Source organism: Cebus imitator, unplaced genomic scaffold, assembly GCF_001604975.1.
Source record: "Cebus imitator isolate Cc_AM_T3 unplaced genomic scaffold, Cebus_imitator-1.0 Scaffold510, whole genome shotgun sequence".
Taxonomy (NCBI): Eukaryota; Metazoa; Chordata; class Mammalia; order Primates; family Cebidae; genus Cebus; species Cebus imitator.
In genome coordinates this window covers 1,052,827-1,069,207 of record NW_016107825.1, presented here as the reverse complement: position 1 = coordinate 1,069,207, position 16,381 = coordinate 1,052,827, and positions in this window count along the sequence as shown.

Below are 16,381 nucleotides of genomic sequence, written 5' to 3'. Positions count from 1 at the left end.
TTTTTGGCTCTGCTGTACATTTCAAGCTGGATCTATGGGGTAGAAGTGCACTGGGCATTGTTGCTCAGCAACAAAATTCACTCTTCTGAGCGGACCTGACAACACCTGAATCTACCCACATCACAATTTTGCAAAGGGCACACACTCTGAAGCCAGACTGCTCAGGCTCATATTCTGGACTCCAGCACACAATCATCTAAGCTGTGTGAGCTCTGGCAAGTTTCTTAGCCTCTCTGTATGTCAGTTTTCTTCAACTATAAAATGGGGATATGAATTTCACCTAAGGTTGTTAGAGGATTCTATAAAGTAAATGCTTCCTTCAAAGTGTGCAGAACAGTGCCTGGCACTTAATAAGCGCTCTAGGAGTGCTTACCGCTGTGATGTTGTCATTGGTGTCATTGCTGCTATAGTATCAGGATTCTTCGGCTCAGGCAATGACCAGTGTTTAACTGCTATGACCAAAAGAACACCCCAAACATGCCAGGATATGACGTTAGCTTGAAGGAAAGGGAAACCTTTCCTCCACTGACTGAGGTGGAGAGGATGGTCTCATTGTCACAAGAAAGGCCAGGTGGGTCTGCACAGATGAGCGGGTTAGACAGCCACGCAGGCTTCTCTTGGTTGCTGTGCTCCCCGAGATAGAACATGGCCACTGCAGCCATGGTGACTTTCCTCCTTCTTATAGATTTTCTCCACCTCTGTAACCAGTTCACGAATCTCATCCCTTCTTACCTCCACAGGCCTTTGTGTCTACCCTGCGACCCCCGTTTTGGATTCATTTTAGAAAAGAATGAACTTGAATACCTGAAGTGCCAAGAGCCCAATCCTGCCGATGGCAGAGGTTGATGTTCCAGCCCCTGAGGTCTGACGTGCTCCCTCTTCTTTTTCATCACCTGGTTCACTTTGGTGCAGAACATTTGCTCGTTCAAGTACAAAACCGAAAGGTGCCACAATGCACAGAAGTGTTGGGAACATGCTAAATGGAGCCTCCGGGAAACTGGATAATTTGAGCTTTCTCCATGATCCAGGAAGGATTTTAAGTCCCAAACATCCCTTCTTTCTGGCCTTCCCTTGTCTTAATCTACTTTTTTTTTTTTTTTTTTTTAAGAGACAGGGCCTTGTTCTGTTGCCCAGGCCGGAGTGCAGTGTGTGATCACAGCTCACTACAGCCTGGACCTCCCAGGCTTAGGTGATCCTCATGTGTCAGCCTCCCAAGCAGCTGGGATCACAGGTGTGCACCACCATGCCAGCTATTTTTTTAAAAATTTTTTTGTAGAGATGGGGTTTCACTTTGTTGCTCAGGCTGATCTTGAACTCCTGGCTGGAAGGGATCCTCTTACCTTGGCCTCCCAAAGTGCTGGGATTACAGGTATGAGCCACTGTACCCAGCCTTCACTACTCTTTGGAGCCTGAAAGCCCTGTTCCCAGCCCCTGAGCTCATGACAGCTCTCATACTGCGCCTGCATCCTTTAGCCTATCTGGTTTTGTCATTGTCACGGGCTGTCAAGGAAGCAGACCCTTGAATTCCTGGGTTTCGTGAATAATTATTGTGGTTTCTGGCAGGAACCCCCTGCCCTCCCATTACCCAACCCGCCACCCTTGTGCTCTCCCTCTTCCAGGAGGCCTGCTTGCTCCATCAGCTGTCTCCAGCCTGTGTGCCCAGGCAACACTCGCAGGCCCTGCCTGTGATTTTCCATACCTTCTCTACCCTTCCTTAGAGAGTGCATTTCTTACATCCTGCATGTCTTGTTCACTCCAGTTCTCTCACTTTGCTCCTCACAGCCCATCCCAGAGACCACACATCTACCCAGCCTCACATAAGCAAAGCCAGGTTCAGCATCAGCCAGCAATGCCACACACACCTCCTGACAAGGTCGGTCTGCTCCCACCATGGAAGCCCACCATTTCCTTCCCCCGTGAAATGCAAAATGCCAAATTTACTCTAGGAAAAGTAAAATTAGTTTGTGGTCAAGGGGGTTGTTTGCCCCTCTGTTTGTGGCCTGTTTTGAGGGACTGTCATTGTTTGCTGTTTGTGCAGTTCAGGCATGCAGCTAACACCTCTTCCTTTGCACATCAGCCCCGGAGAGGGGCATTCCTGAACAGCTCCCTAGTCCACCTGAGGGTCCCAACTGTGCAAGCTTCAGGCCTCAGGTGCTAACTAACATTTAAGTACATTTGAATTAAACTTCACATTTCCAGCTAATACGTCTTTAAAGTAAACGCACTGGGGAGATACAAAAGCCCATGACACATGTAGCAATCACATTTTCTCGATTTTAGCTGATGCTACATGAAGCGAAGTCTATTCAAATCCAGAGCTAGGCTGTATGGAAGTCCTGTCTTTCTTCTATCCTTCCATTTGCCGTTGAAACTTTTCCCTTGGCAGGTCAGCTGCTCTGCAGTGCCTTACTTCCACTTAGAAAACATCTTCACTTCCCCATCTAGTAATATGGGAGATATTTACTTTTTCTCTGTATTTCCCTATTAGCCTATATATCTCTATATATTTTTTTCCCACACCCTCCATCTCCACAAAGTGTCTGTTTAGGGTATCTATGCTCACATCCTGATATCCCAGTCACTTCAGCTTAGAGTTAGCTCCACAGCACTTTCAGACCCAAGGCAAGATCCACTGGTGTTTTTGCAGTATATATATATCATATACACATACATATATGCATATATAGATATCTGTGTGTACATATATTATACATATATATATATATGTATTTAGCTGTCAGTGTTACCATTATGTCTGGCAGATTTATAACCAACAGCTTTTAGATGCTCAGTTAGAGTTTACATCATTGAGAGCCTCAACAGATTGAAAAATAAAATGGAAAATTTACTGGAATGGTAACCATCCTCCTCCCACTGGCTCCAGGATGTGATACGCAGAAGAAGAAGAAGATTGCAGGATGTGAGGCACAAAGGAGGCTGTTCCAAAGATCTCCTGATTGGGGCTCTCTCCTCCCACTCTGCACTCCCCAATACCACTGGCCCAAACCATTGCAAATGTACGCAGTCCTGCTGTGAGGAATAGAAATGCCTTTGAATTAGCAATGTTTTAATATTAATAGAGTAAGCAACCGAGGGAGCCAAATTTGCTCCACTAATGTAAACTGCTTTATCAGATCCTCTCCAGTTTGATAGCAACTCAGAATATTTTCCCAGAGGAGGGCAAACTATACTTGCAAACTAAGACAGAAGACTTGCAAAGGTGGGGGTTGGGGACTTAAAATGGGAACTGATGAGCAGGTGCCCTGAGGAGGTCAAAAAGAGGGCAGAGTCCAAGGAGCCTGAGACATTTCTTGCCTTCTTCGCCACAGAACTGAGTGCTGTCCTGGATAACCTGTGGCTCTGGGCTCCAGTGCACAATGTGGCCCTCACCATACCTGTCAGCTTTTGAATGTCTGTACATCCATAAATCAGATCAGAAATTCTTAGCAAATTCAACTTCTTGCCCAGCCCATCCACCCCGCAAACGTTGCCCCTCATACACCCAATGAGAATAATCTTCTTTCAGATTTTTGAATATCAAATAACTCTCTTTAGGTCATAGATCATCCTTTCCCAACCAGCCATAGATAAATGTGTCAATGGCTGGAGGGAATAAGAGACCAGGAGAGGTAATAATAATGGTATTTATTAAATAGATGATAGTGGACACATATAGTACTGGCATTTCTTATGGAATAGAGTTATGTAATTTTTACCAAAGCACTAGGCATCAGTCTAGGCCCCATTGCTCACTGCACAGAAAGCCAATCACTAAGACAATGAGTATTACCAGGAAAGAAAGCTTTGTATTCAGGTGATGTCAACCAGGAGAATGGGAGGTGAGTCTCAAATTCATCCGCCAGACTTGGGGGATTTGTATGGTGGGGGAAGGAAGGATTGAAGGAGAGATAAGGAAGTAATCACTACAAATGAGGTGGGATTCTGTCTTCTCATTGTCTGGGTGTAGTGATCTGGTGATTTTCTGTCCCTTGCCTGAGAGTGGGTTTCCTGAGGAAGAAACTCAGATGAAACAAGTGAAAGTTTCAAGTTTCAAGACTAGGAAGGCCAATTTCCATGTTTATTCAAAAACTCATAAATATCATGTCTATGGGACAATTGGGTTGGTTTCATAATACTTATATAAATAGAAATAGATAATAGTATGTAAATTTTCCATGCCTCAATTTCTCATCTTCAAAATGGTGATAACAATACTATGTACAGAGTAGAGTTTTGAGGATTACATAAGCTGATATCTGTAAAAACTTACCTGAAAAATAGTAAGTGTTCAGTAAATATTAATTATTGCTATAACCATTTCTGCAGAATCTTTCTAATATTCTGGATTTAAGAAAAGTTGAGTAGCAAGTAATAGATTCCCACCCTCCATCTGGGTCATTAGATGTAGTCAGAGTCTCTGAGTTGGTGCCGAAGTATTACAAGTGTGAATCCTCCCACATACACACTACTCCCCATGTGAAATGAACTCAGGTAAAAGCAGAGAACCATGTGGTCAGTTAGCAGGAATCATGAGAGACTACCAGTTTTTAGGAAAACTTATTTCTAACTTTTTTTCAGAGCTGTGAGCAAATTCTTCCTGGCTATAAGGAAGAAACACACTCATAGGCCAAAGACACAGACCTATGAGGTGTGCAACTTCCTGTTTTCTTGGTGAATGCTTCAGAAAACCTTCAGTTGGGAATGTAAAATTTTTCCATTTATTGTCACCCTTCAAAGCTCATTGAAGAATGGATGGGGTGAGTCAGGGAGCTGGTTTGGGGACAGACTTGGGGGAGGCTTCCACATTCTTCCTGATCTTGTACTAACTCACAGAGACCAATGACCGTAACATGCTGACTCGGGCTCTGGGTAAGGGTGTGTGACTCCTTAAATTCACAGACCCAAACCATCTGAAAACCAGAGGGTATTTCGTGTAAGTCAATGACTAAACCATTCAGGGGAAATAGAATCTTGTTCTCTTACAAAAATATCTCATGGGTATTCCTTCCACTCTGATGGCTGATCCTAGAGCAATAACCGCTTAATTAATTCAATTAAGTTTGTTTTGACCTTCCTTGACCTTTCTGTGGGTCTTGACAAGACAGACATCGGCTCTGTCTTGAAACTGTCCTCCCGGGGCTTCAGGCACTAGTCTTTCTTGGTTTCTTTCCTCTTTCCCTCACCACAGTTCCTCAGCTCTTCTGCTAATGGATCTTCTTTCTATGACTGCCTCTAAAATCCCTGGAGGTTCAGAGTTTTATATTTATTCTTTTTCATATTTTAATTCTAGCCAGCGGTTTTTAATCTTTTCTGGTAACCAACCACTTCAAGGAATCTGATGAATTCTATGGATTTTGTCACTGTACACTCTCACATCTGAAATGTTACACATGACTTTAGGGGGTCCCCAGCCCATTTGAAATGCCCCCATTGCACCCCAGAGCCTCCATGTGAAAAAGAAAAAAAGCAGCCTGTGAGACAAAGAAACTTGTCTGAGGCCCAACCTTCCGAGCAGGGCCTCTGTGCTGAGAAGGTTGCTGGTGCTCACACGGAGGACGAAGGATGTTTTATCCTCCTGTTGGATATGAACCATCTCACAGAATGCCAAAAACACCAACATCAGACAAGAACACTTTGAGACCATTATGATCACAGACAACAATGAGGTTACCATGTAACTAACAAAATGCTGCACCTACCTCCTACCCCAGCAAATGTGAATGATGTTTTTAATTACTTCTTTATCAATTATAGCTGTATCGTTGCTGTCTTGTCTTCCATTTCCACAGGTAAGATGTATTTAGTCATTCAGCCATAGAATTGTCTCTGCTTTGTATTTACTTATTTTTGGTAACAGCTTTATTGAGATATATTAACAATTCATATACCATACAATTCACCTATTTAAAGTGCTCAATTCAATGGTTTTCCAGTATATTTAGAGTTATCCAACCATAAGCGTGAATTTTTGAACGTTTTCATCACCTCCAAAAGAAAACCTGCACCCCGTATCGATAACCCCGATCAGCTCATTTCCCCAACTCTAAGTAACCACTAATCGACTCTGTCTCTCTGTATAGTTTTCCATTCTGAACATTGCCCATAAAGGGAATGTAATAATACATGTTCTTTCTGTGTGGGGGACAGAGGGAGAGCTGCCTTCTGTCAGTTGGCATAGTGTTTTAGGTTCATCCATGTTACAGCATTTACCAGTACAGCATTCCTTTTTATGGAAAAATAGTATTTAACATGTATTTCAATGCATATATCATATATTATCTATCCATTCATTAAATGAAAGACATTTGGGTTGCCCCTGTTTTTTTGACAGCGCCCAATCTAAAACAAACCCTTGCTTTCTTAAACCCATCTTAAATTACCCAACTAGAGCCCAAATCTTATCTTAAGTCCTTTCTAATACCATCTTATGGAGAAACCCCACAGTTCTCCAGGATACGTGTTTCCCCTCATTGCCATGAGTAATAAACCCAAGCCTTTGGTGGTCTTTGGCTGGAGGACATTAACACACAGATTCTGTGTTACTACAGACCTTTGCTTCAGAGTCAACACCTGGCCTGGGTTATTCCATTCATGTCCTTATTTCAACAATCAGCAAAATGTTAGCTCCAAAATGAATATACCCAGACATCATACTTCTTACTATTTATTAGACACATCTGCCGGATGTCCTACAAATACCTCAAATGCAAAGGTCAAAAACAAAGTACTCTAAAATTTTATTTTCCTCTGACTGTTATCTTAATCAAACTTCACCACTATCTAACAATACGCAATTCAAACATCAGGAGATCACCCCACACATCTAATTCCTCAGCTCCTAAGCCTGCACTTGCCTCTATTTCCACCAAAGCCACCTCATGTCTCCTGCATAGAATTTTGCAATGACCTCCTTGCTACCTGGCCTTCCCCTCCAGCCTTCATTCCTTCCTTTATTCTTTCCACATGGCACTGGCGTTTTTAAAATAGAAACTTTATTATGTCATTTTCCTTGTCACAGTCCTTTCATGGCTCCCATCGTCTGCAGAATAAAGCCAACATTCCTTAGGAGGGCATTAAATAACCCCTTGTGTTCTGACCCCTGGGCATTGCTCCAAGTACCTCCAAGTCATTCGTGAACTCCCTGTGTCTCAGTCACAGCAAACAACTTGAAGAGTCTGGAAAAAGTCACCACCTTGATCATCTTCTCACATTAGTATGCCACCCAACCCCCAGACTACTTAGCAAGATCCTTTTTTCCCAGTCTAGTCAGCACTTACTCAAGTCCCCTCATAAGTCACCAACTCCAGGAAGCGTTTCATGTTTGACTCCATGCATCCACAATGCTCTTTCATAATATTTTTTTTAGCACTTATAACCCTACTGAGATTGTTAAAAGATGGCATCCTGTCCCAAGGAGCCTAGAATTATGCTATTGTACCTAGGAGACTAGAATTATAACTATTGTACCTTCACTCTTTAGCGATGTTTCATACAAAATAGAGAGTCAGTAAATACTTGATAAATAAAAGAAAAGTCCAGGGGCCTGATGCCAGTGACCTGACGACCCCAGCCCCAGCCAGTGTCTGACTTCTAACCACATGAGACCCAGAGCAAGGACTGCTTAGCCAAGCCCAGTCAACCCCTAGAGGTGTGGGGAGATGGAAACAATGGAAAGACTGTTGGTGTACTCCACTGCATTTGGAGTGGTTTGTTACACAGCAGCCGGTGACTAGAACAACCCCAGAAGAGCTATAATACGTAATCAACCTGTACTAACAGAAGCCAGGAGAGTGTCTATGCCTGGGGGTGCTAGATGAAGGGGAATAAGGAAGAGTTCGTCTTTGTGAAAGCCCTGCTCCATGATCTAAGATTTAACACAGTGGCAAAGTTCCTGACATGCTGCTAGCTCAGCTCTTGGGAGCTTGGGCACACTAACTGGAGTAGAAATGCTGAGTCAAATGGAAGAGAAAGACTACAATGCCCAGAGAAGTGGGCATGGGATTGTAGACACATTTCATAAGGCAACAAAGGTCTGGAGGTCACTCTATTTATAAGGTAATTAATAGTTTTATTGGCAAGACGAACCACAATATCATTAAGCTCAGTGATGACTGCCCTCTCTAGGCAAGGCCTGCAATAAGGGATGCTTACGTACTGAGGCTGTCTTTGGCTCATTAATATAGCACAGGGAAGAGAACAACACTCACTGGGCTAGGTGGGGTGGTGGAGGGGAGGGGAGGGGAGGGACAGCTGGTGGGGCGGGGAGAATGAGAAGGGGCAACACCAGGAGAAATGCCTGAAGTGGGCGATGGGGTGGGGTGGGGGGGATGGAGACAGCAAACCACCATGGCATGTATGTACCTATGCAACAATCCTGCAGGATGCAGGATGTACCCATGGACCCCAGAGCCCAAAGTACAATAAAAAAAATAAAAGTAAAAAAATAATTCTGTAAAGCATCACACCATTCTTCAAGTGGGGTCAAGAGCAGATCAGGACTCTATAACAGACTAGGCTGCAGTGCAAACAGACCTTTCACATAAGGTATATGACATAAAGGACCCTATGGCTTTACGGTACCTGTCATGAGAAAGGCAACGTACTATAGAGTTCTTGGCAAGCCCTGGTAGGAAAATTACAACCTACGCCCCAAAGTTTCCGGAGCAAGGCCATCCTATCAACAATAGAGAACTATGTGTTAGTTGAGAAATAGCTCCTGTTGCTAGGATTTCTTAAAGAGCTGGGCCATAGGGCATCAAGTGACCATTCAGCCAGAATGGTGCCTATCAGTTCTGCTAGATCTACAAGGCATAAGGTCAGGCAGGCTCACCAACAATCCATTGTAAGTTAGATGTGTTGTATCGAAGATGAGCGCAGAGATGGAGGACACAAGAAAGGTGCGTGAACATGTGGCTCAGACCCTTGTGTCATTCACCACCATCGTCCCAATGTCTTCCTCAGCTCTGGTAACTAACTGACAGAGGAGGAATTCGGCCAAATTTCCTTCACAGATGAGCTGGTGAGTGTGAAGGTGCAAGCTGAAAATGAGCTGTCCCGAAATACAGCCCGACTCTGGCGGTGGTTCTGAGAGTCAGGAGTGATGCTAAATCCTCCCAAAGGGCAGAGCTTGGGTAATGCACTTGCTCACTTACATGTATAGAAAGAAAAGTCATCCAAAGTTAGAAAACATATCGACTTATGGTCTGAGGGTTAGTGATGGCTCTCAGATGACTCCCTGTCCTGAAATATTCTCAGTCAAAGGAAACTAACTCATCTAAGGTTTTGCCCCCTCCCTGGGCACAGGCTGCACCCATGACTAGTCTTTCTCAAGACACAAAGACCTGATTCCCTTGCCTCAACTGAGACAATTCTCGGAGCTGTCTCAGGTCCAGAGCTTCCTGTCAGCCTCTGTTGAAAGTGTATTGCAACTCAACTTCTCCATTTGCCCAGTTCTGCCTTTGCTTATCCCTTTGCCCAATTCTCATCTTTCAGGAGCATTACTCAATAAATATTTTGTACAAAAAGCTCAGGGTTGTGGAGTCTGTTTTCCAGGAAACTCAAAATACAACAAATGGGTAAAGGAATACATATTCAAATAAAGGGATGATCAAATCCACCTGGCTCAACTGTCATCACATTGTCACAGAATGAAAGTTAGGTTTTGAGAAGCTTAAAGATGTATGTTTGATATGGTTTGACTGTGTCTCCATCCAAATCTCAACTTGAATTGTATCTCCCAGAATTCCCGTGTGTTGTGGGAGGAACCCAGGGGGATGTAATCCAATCATGGGAGCTGGTAATTCAATCATGGGGGCTCTGTGCAGCTTAGGAACTTGGTGCCTTGTGTCCCCGTCATGACAGCCATGGCTGAACGGGGCCAACATAGGGCTTGGGCTGTGGCTTCAGGGGGCGGAAGCCCCAGGCCTTGGCAGCTTCCACGTGGTATTGAGGTTGTGGGTACACTGAAGTCAAGAATTGATGTTTGGGAACCTCCACCTAGATTTCAGAAGATGTATAGAAATGCCTGGATGCCCAGGCACAAGTTTGCTGCAGGGGCAGGGCCCGCATGGAGAACCTCTGCTAGGGCAGTACAGAAGGGAAATAGGGGGTAGGAGCCCCCACACAGAGTCCCTACTAGGGCACTGTCTAGCGGAGCTGTGAGAAGAGGACCAGTGTCCTCCAGACTGCAGAGTGGTAGGTTCACCGACAGCTTGGACCATGTGCCTGGAAAAGTCGCAGACACTCAACACCAGCCTGTGAAAGCAGCCAGGAGGGAGGCTGTACTCTGCAAAGCCACAGGGGAAAAGCTGCCCGAGACTATGGGAACCCACCTCTTGCATCAGAGTGACCTGGATGCAGGAGATCATTTTGGAGCTTTAAAATTTGACTGCCGTGCTAGGTTTTGAACTTGCATGGAGCCTGTAACACCTTTGTTTTGGCCATTTTCTCCCATTTGGAATGGCTGTATTTACCCAATACCTGTACTTCATTGTATCTAGGAAGTAACAAGCTTGCTTTTGATTTTACAGGCTCATACGCAGAAGGGACTTGCCTTATATCAGATGAGACTTTAGACTGTGGACTTTTGGGTTAATGCTCAAAGGAGTGAAGACTTTGGGGGACTGTTGGGAAGGCAAGATGGGTTTTGAAATGTGAGGACATGAAATTTAGGAGCGGCCAGGGTCAGAATGATACGGTTTGGCTATGTCTGCATCTAAATCTCAACTTGAATTGTATCTCCCAGAATTCCCACGTGTTGTGGGAGGGACCCAGGGGAGGTAATTAAATCATGGGAGCTGGTCTTTCCCTTGTTATCCTCATGATAGTGAATAAGCTCTCAAGAGATCTGACGGATTTATTAGAGGTTTCTGCTTTTGCTTCTCTCGTCATTTTCTGGTGCTACCATCATGTAAAAAGCACCTTTCGCCTCCTGCCATGATTGTGAGAACTTCCCCAGCCATGCGGAACTATAAGTCCAATTAAACCTTTCTTTTGTAAATTGCCCAGTCTCAAGTATGTCTTTATCAGCAGCATGATAAAATGATACAATGTTAAACCACATGGCTAGTGATTTCAAAATGGGGTGGAATAGAACCCCTGCCTCATTGATGGATTCTCCATCATTGCTTTTTTCTTTCCCTTTTTTGTGGGTTGTAACAATGTTTCCACTACTTACCTGCTATGTGATCTTGAGAAAGTTACTAAACTTGTCTGAGCTTCAATTTTCTCATCTGTAAAATGGGATATAGTAGCTACCTCTCAGGGTATTGGAAGAAATAGATGAGATTAGTACGTAGAGTCCTTTGCAGTGTAAATAGCTTAACATTTAGTATCAAAAGCTTACAACTCTCTGGGTGTGAGCGGCTAATATTAAACTTGCAATGTCTTGGTGTTCATCAGCTTTGCTGGTATAGCACTGTCCTAGCTCTGACCGTCTCCCTACATAGAGCTTTCATAGCAGCAGGTTCTAGGAAAGGAAGAGAGAAATCAGACAGGGTGCTAGTGCCTTAGTCTGCTTTGGGCTGATGTAGCAGATTGCTATAGACTGGGTAATGTCAGGTCTACATATGCAAGCCTGGAGTCTGAAAGCCTGATGTCTGCTTGCCTCAGCTGATGTCTCCCACCCCTGCCTGTATTCACCATTGTCCCTGATGGCTCCCACCCCTGCCTGCATTCACCATTGTCCCTGATGGCTCCCACCCCTGCCTGCATTCACCATTGTCCCTGATGGCTCGGTGGAGCTTCCCCGACAAGCCTCTCACCCAAGCCTGCCGTCTTAACTGTTCTTATGATAATGTAAATACCTCTCACCCAACCCTGCCATTGTAACTGAACTTGTGATCTGGTATACTCCTTGCCCCTACCCCCACCACTGTGACTGAACTTACTCTGCAGCACCCCCACCCCCCAAAAAACTACCCAGACCTATGAAACCAACTCCTATCCCACTGCCCTTTGCTAACGCCCTTTTTGGCCTTAGCCCACCTGCACCCAGGTGGATAAACAGCCATGCTGCTCACACAAAACCTGTTTGGAAGGCCTCTTCATTCAAAGCACGCGTTTTTCAACAGGTAAATTATAAAGAACAGAAATTTACTTCTCACAATTCGGGAGGTTGAGTCCAAGATCAAAGGGCTGGCATCTGGTGTCTGGTGAGGACCTTCATGTGAGAAATATTGTGTCCTCACATGGCAGAAGATTGGAAGAATAAAAGGGATAAGCTCTTTCAGACAGGTCCCTTTATAGACAGCATTAATTCATTCACAGAGACAGAGCCCTTATGATCTAAACATCTCCCAAAGGCTCCAGCTCCCAACACTATGGCACTGGGGATTACGTTTCTAACACAGGAATCTTGGGGGACACATTCAGGCCGTAACAATGAGATAAGTAGAAATTTCTCCCTCTGGCTCCTCTGGGGGGGCGGGGGGAATCAGGGCAGGGTGAGAGAGCATGCTGGGGAAATGAGATTGGGACGTTCATGCTTATGGAAGGACCACAGGCTGAGTTTTCTACTGGGTGTAAGAGTGACCTTCTCAGATAGTGTGGAGAATTTACTTTGTGTATCTGCGCCGAGTCACATAGGCCAGAGGAGAATGCTGAATGTTAAAGAAAATGATTGAACAGGGCCAAGTTTAAACCCCAGGTGAAGGGACTCCAAACAGGAAGGGGAAAACCTGGCAATGTGGTCATGACCATCTCCCTAATTGTTAAACCCCAGTTCTTGGTTCCAAACTCTTACTTCAAAAGGAGAAGCATCTATTGGGCATATCATTGTGCATGCCAAGTAATGCATTGTTTACACTGAAAAGGGAATGGGAATTTGGACTTTAAAGTCAGTTAAGAAGCCTATTTCAAATGCAGATTCCTAGCCTCCAGAGATTTCAATAAGAAAGGGCCAAAGAGTCTGACTTTTCATTAAAGAAGCAGCCCAGAAGATTCTGAAGCAGGTGATCTCTTAGCCACTCTTTGACAAGCACAGATTTAGTGTCTCCTAGACCAAACAGGCAGACATAGCAGAATGAAGCTTTCCAGCTCAACTGCAGGGTGGATGTACCCAGTCTGTCTTGTCGCTCTTCTGTGTCAAGGTGGTCCTATACAGATGCCCTGTTCAATGCCAATGAGCCACAGGAACTACTGAGCATTTGAAATGTGGCTACTCCAGAATGAGATGTGTGGCAAATGTTGCACAGATGTGGGATTGTGAAGATTTGGCAGAAACAAAAAATATCACAGGTGTCATTAATAATTTTTTATGTTACACACTGAGATGACAATATGTTGGATTTATAGGCTTAAATAAAATGTAAACTTGATTTCACCTTTTAAAAATTTTTTTTTTTTTGAGACAGAGTCTTGCTCTGTCTCCCAGGTTGGAGTGCAATGGCACAGTCTCAGCTCACTGCAACCTCCGCCTCCCAGTTCAAGCGACTCTCCTGCCTCAGCCCCCCAAGTAGCTGGGACTACAGGCACCTGCCACCATACTAGGCTAATTTTTGTATTTTTAGTAGAGACAGGTTTTCACTATGTTGGCCAGGCTTGTCACAAACTGCTGACTTTGTGATCTGCCCCCATCAGCAGCCCAAAGTGCTGGGATTATAGGCATGAGCCACTGCGCCTGGATGCTTTTTTAAAACTTTGTAAAATGAGGCTACCAGAAAATTTAAAATTACATTTATGGCTTGAATTTGTGACGTGATTATATTTCCACTGGACCACCCAGGTCTAGTCAATCCCTCTGCCACAGAACACCCAGCAACACCTCCATCCTGTCCCTAGACCTACTGCCCTTAATCAGTGAGGCCCCTTTGGGATCCTAATGACTATAATTTATGGCTCCTTGTGTACCAGAACTGCACTGAAAACCTTATCCATGCTAACTCATTTAATGTTCACAATCGCCCACATGAAACATCTGTTTCAACCCCTGGTTCTCAGATACACTGCCCCCAATACTGTACTGACCGCTTCTAAAGCTTTTCTGGTGCTATATTGCAAACACGTTCCTCTCTGTAAGTCCTCCAGCCACCTCGGAGCTGCTGGAGATCAGATCCACTTGTATTTTAATTCCCACTTCCCAGCACGTGGTGCTCTGGGGCGCAGACAGATTGACTTGCCCACCCTCTGGGTCACAGGGAATCTGTCTACCGAGTTCGTGCTTTTTTCTGGAAAACCACTTTATTGAGGAATGAGTGCCACGTAAAAAGCATCATGCTTTTCAGTCATCACACACGCCAGCTCCCAGGTGGGCTGCTGTGGGAGCAGGGAAGGGTGCAGGGAGGAGAGTCCACTTCTCTTTCCCTGGGACTTTTTTCCTGCAGGGGATTGTATGGCCAAAAAGTGTGCAAATAGATTGGTAAACGAGCTGGTCCTCGTTACCGACAGGTGAAAAGAATATCTGTAAAACTCCAAACTCCTAGGAAGGACATTTGTAAGGTAACTGAGCCTGAGCCCCGCCTGTCTCTTCAGAAGCAACCAAGGTGCAATAAATGCTCTCGAACACCAGGGGGCAATGTATGACCGCCGTTTCTCATTATGCTCCCTGCAGCGCCTCAAAGCAGTTTTTCCCATAAAGCTGGTCTCTGCTACATGGGTCCCAAGTCAAAGCGTTTGTCACCACTGTCAACAAGACTTTCCTTGAGTGACAAAACTAAACTTGAGTGATGTAAGTGCCCACAATAGCTGAAGCCTGAGCAATTCTTAGCCGCAGGAAGATGTTTCACTTGCTGCCTGAACTACTCCTAGAATGGCAGAGCATCAAAGAACCACAGAGGCTTAAGCGTCGGTGGGCAAGAGGTGCCTGACCTCTATCTCTGATGGCACTGAGTCCTGCCTGGGACACTCTATTACATTTCTTTTCTGCCTTTCTCCTTCCTTTCACCTACAAGTAAATCACTTGTTTTAAGAAATCAATCAAGGTATCAGCGATGACCTCTGGGTATGTGATGCCCACTCACAGGAGCTCAAAATCCCCAAGCTCCTGGATATTTTCCCATGAATGAGATTTCTCTCTCCCTCAGGGTGCCCCAGCCGCAGCTCACCATCCTCGCCCCCTCCCCCTGTGGGTTCCCTTCTTGATGCCCTGCACCTGGGAGCCTCCCTCTCATCCAGACTTGCCAGGACCTTGTTCTGCTCCCTCTCCTCTCCTTTCCCTGCCTCTGGCTATCCCCTGTCACCCACTGACTCCGCAGAAGAGGACACCCTCCGAGCTGAGTGTGTGACCCCTGGGCCCACACTGCTTTCCTCTGGAAGCAGCCAGTGAGTGGTGGATGCATGGGCTCTGCCTTCACACGGTCCTAGCTCTGTCACTGACAAGGCAGGTAGCCTTGGACACGTGCCTGATCCTCTCTTCCCTTCATATCTCTCATAGCCTCATTTTGGGTCTTCCTCTGGGGCACATGCTAAGACCCCTGGGCACATGGTCATCACTATGACTAGCCCAGGCCCTCTCCTTTGGGGAGGCAGAGTCAGTTACATATTTCTGTTGGCACAGAGTTCACCTGTGATTATCTGGACATGAACATAGGGGTCATCGTCCAACTCACAGCAATAGTCAAAGGGAGTAAGGGGAAGATGGCCTTGCTGAGTGGTCTGGAGTGGGGAAATGTGACAGGCAAACACACTTCCTCTGATGCTTTGAACTCCTCTACAAGAGAGACTAGTCTACTCATAGACTAAGACACATTCCACAGATGAGGAAACAAAGGAACATAGAAAGTTCAACAACCGGCCGGCTGCAGTGGCTCACACCTGTAATCCCAGAACTTTGGAAGCCCAGGGTGGATCACTTGAGATTAGGAGTTCGAGACCAGCCTGGCCAAAAGGATAAAACCCCATCTCTACTAAAACTACAAAAAAAAAAAAATAGCCAAGTGTGGTGGGGAGCGCCTGTAATCCCAGATATTCTGGAGGCTGAGACAGGAGAATTGCTTGAACGCGGGAGGGAGAGGTTGCAGTGAGCCGAGATCACACCATTACACTCCAGCCTGGGGGACAGAGTGAGACTCTGCCTCAAAAAACAAACAAACAAACAAAAAAAGTTCAACGAGTTGTGCAGAGCCATTTGCCACCCAAGGACCCAAGACTCAAGCACATCTGTGTGGTTTAAAGTCTACCCTGGGGTTCCTCCCACGCTTCTCCTACCTCCAGGTCAAGGGGCGCTGATCGAAGGCATTCTACCTGTGCCTTCCAAAATAAACAACTGCTTTCAAAAGACAAGGACACTTGAAGAAATGCTGGATTCCGTCCCTGCAGGAAAGTGGCCGACCCAACCTATGGAGGGGCTGGGAGCTGCCATGGCCCACACAACCGGGCTCACCCCGAGCCTTCCAGCGTGGGACTCCCAGGCGCACTCGGCAGGGGCGCTGCTGTCACCTCGCAC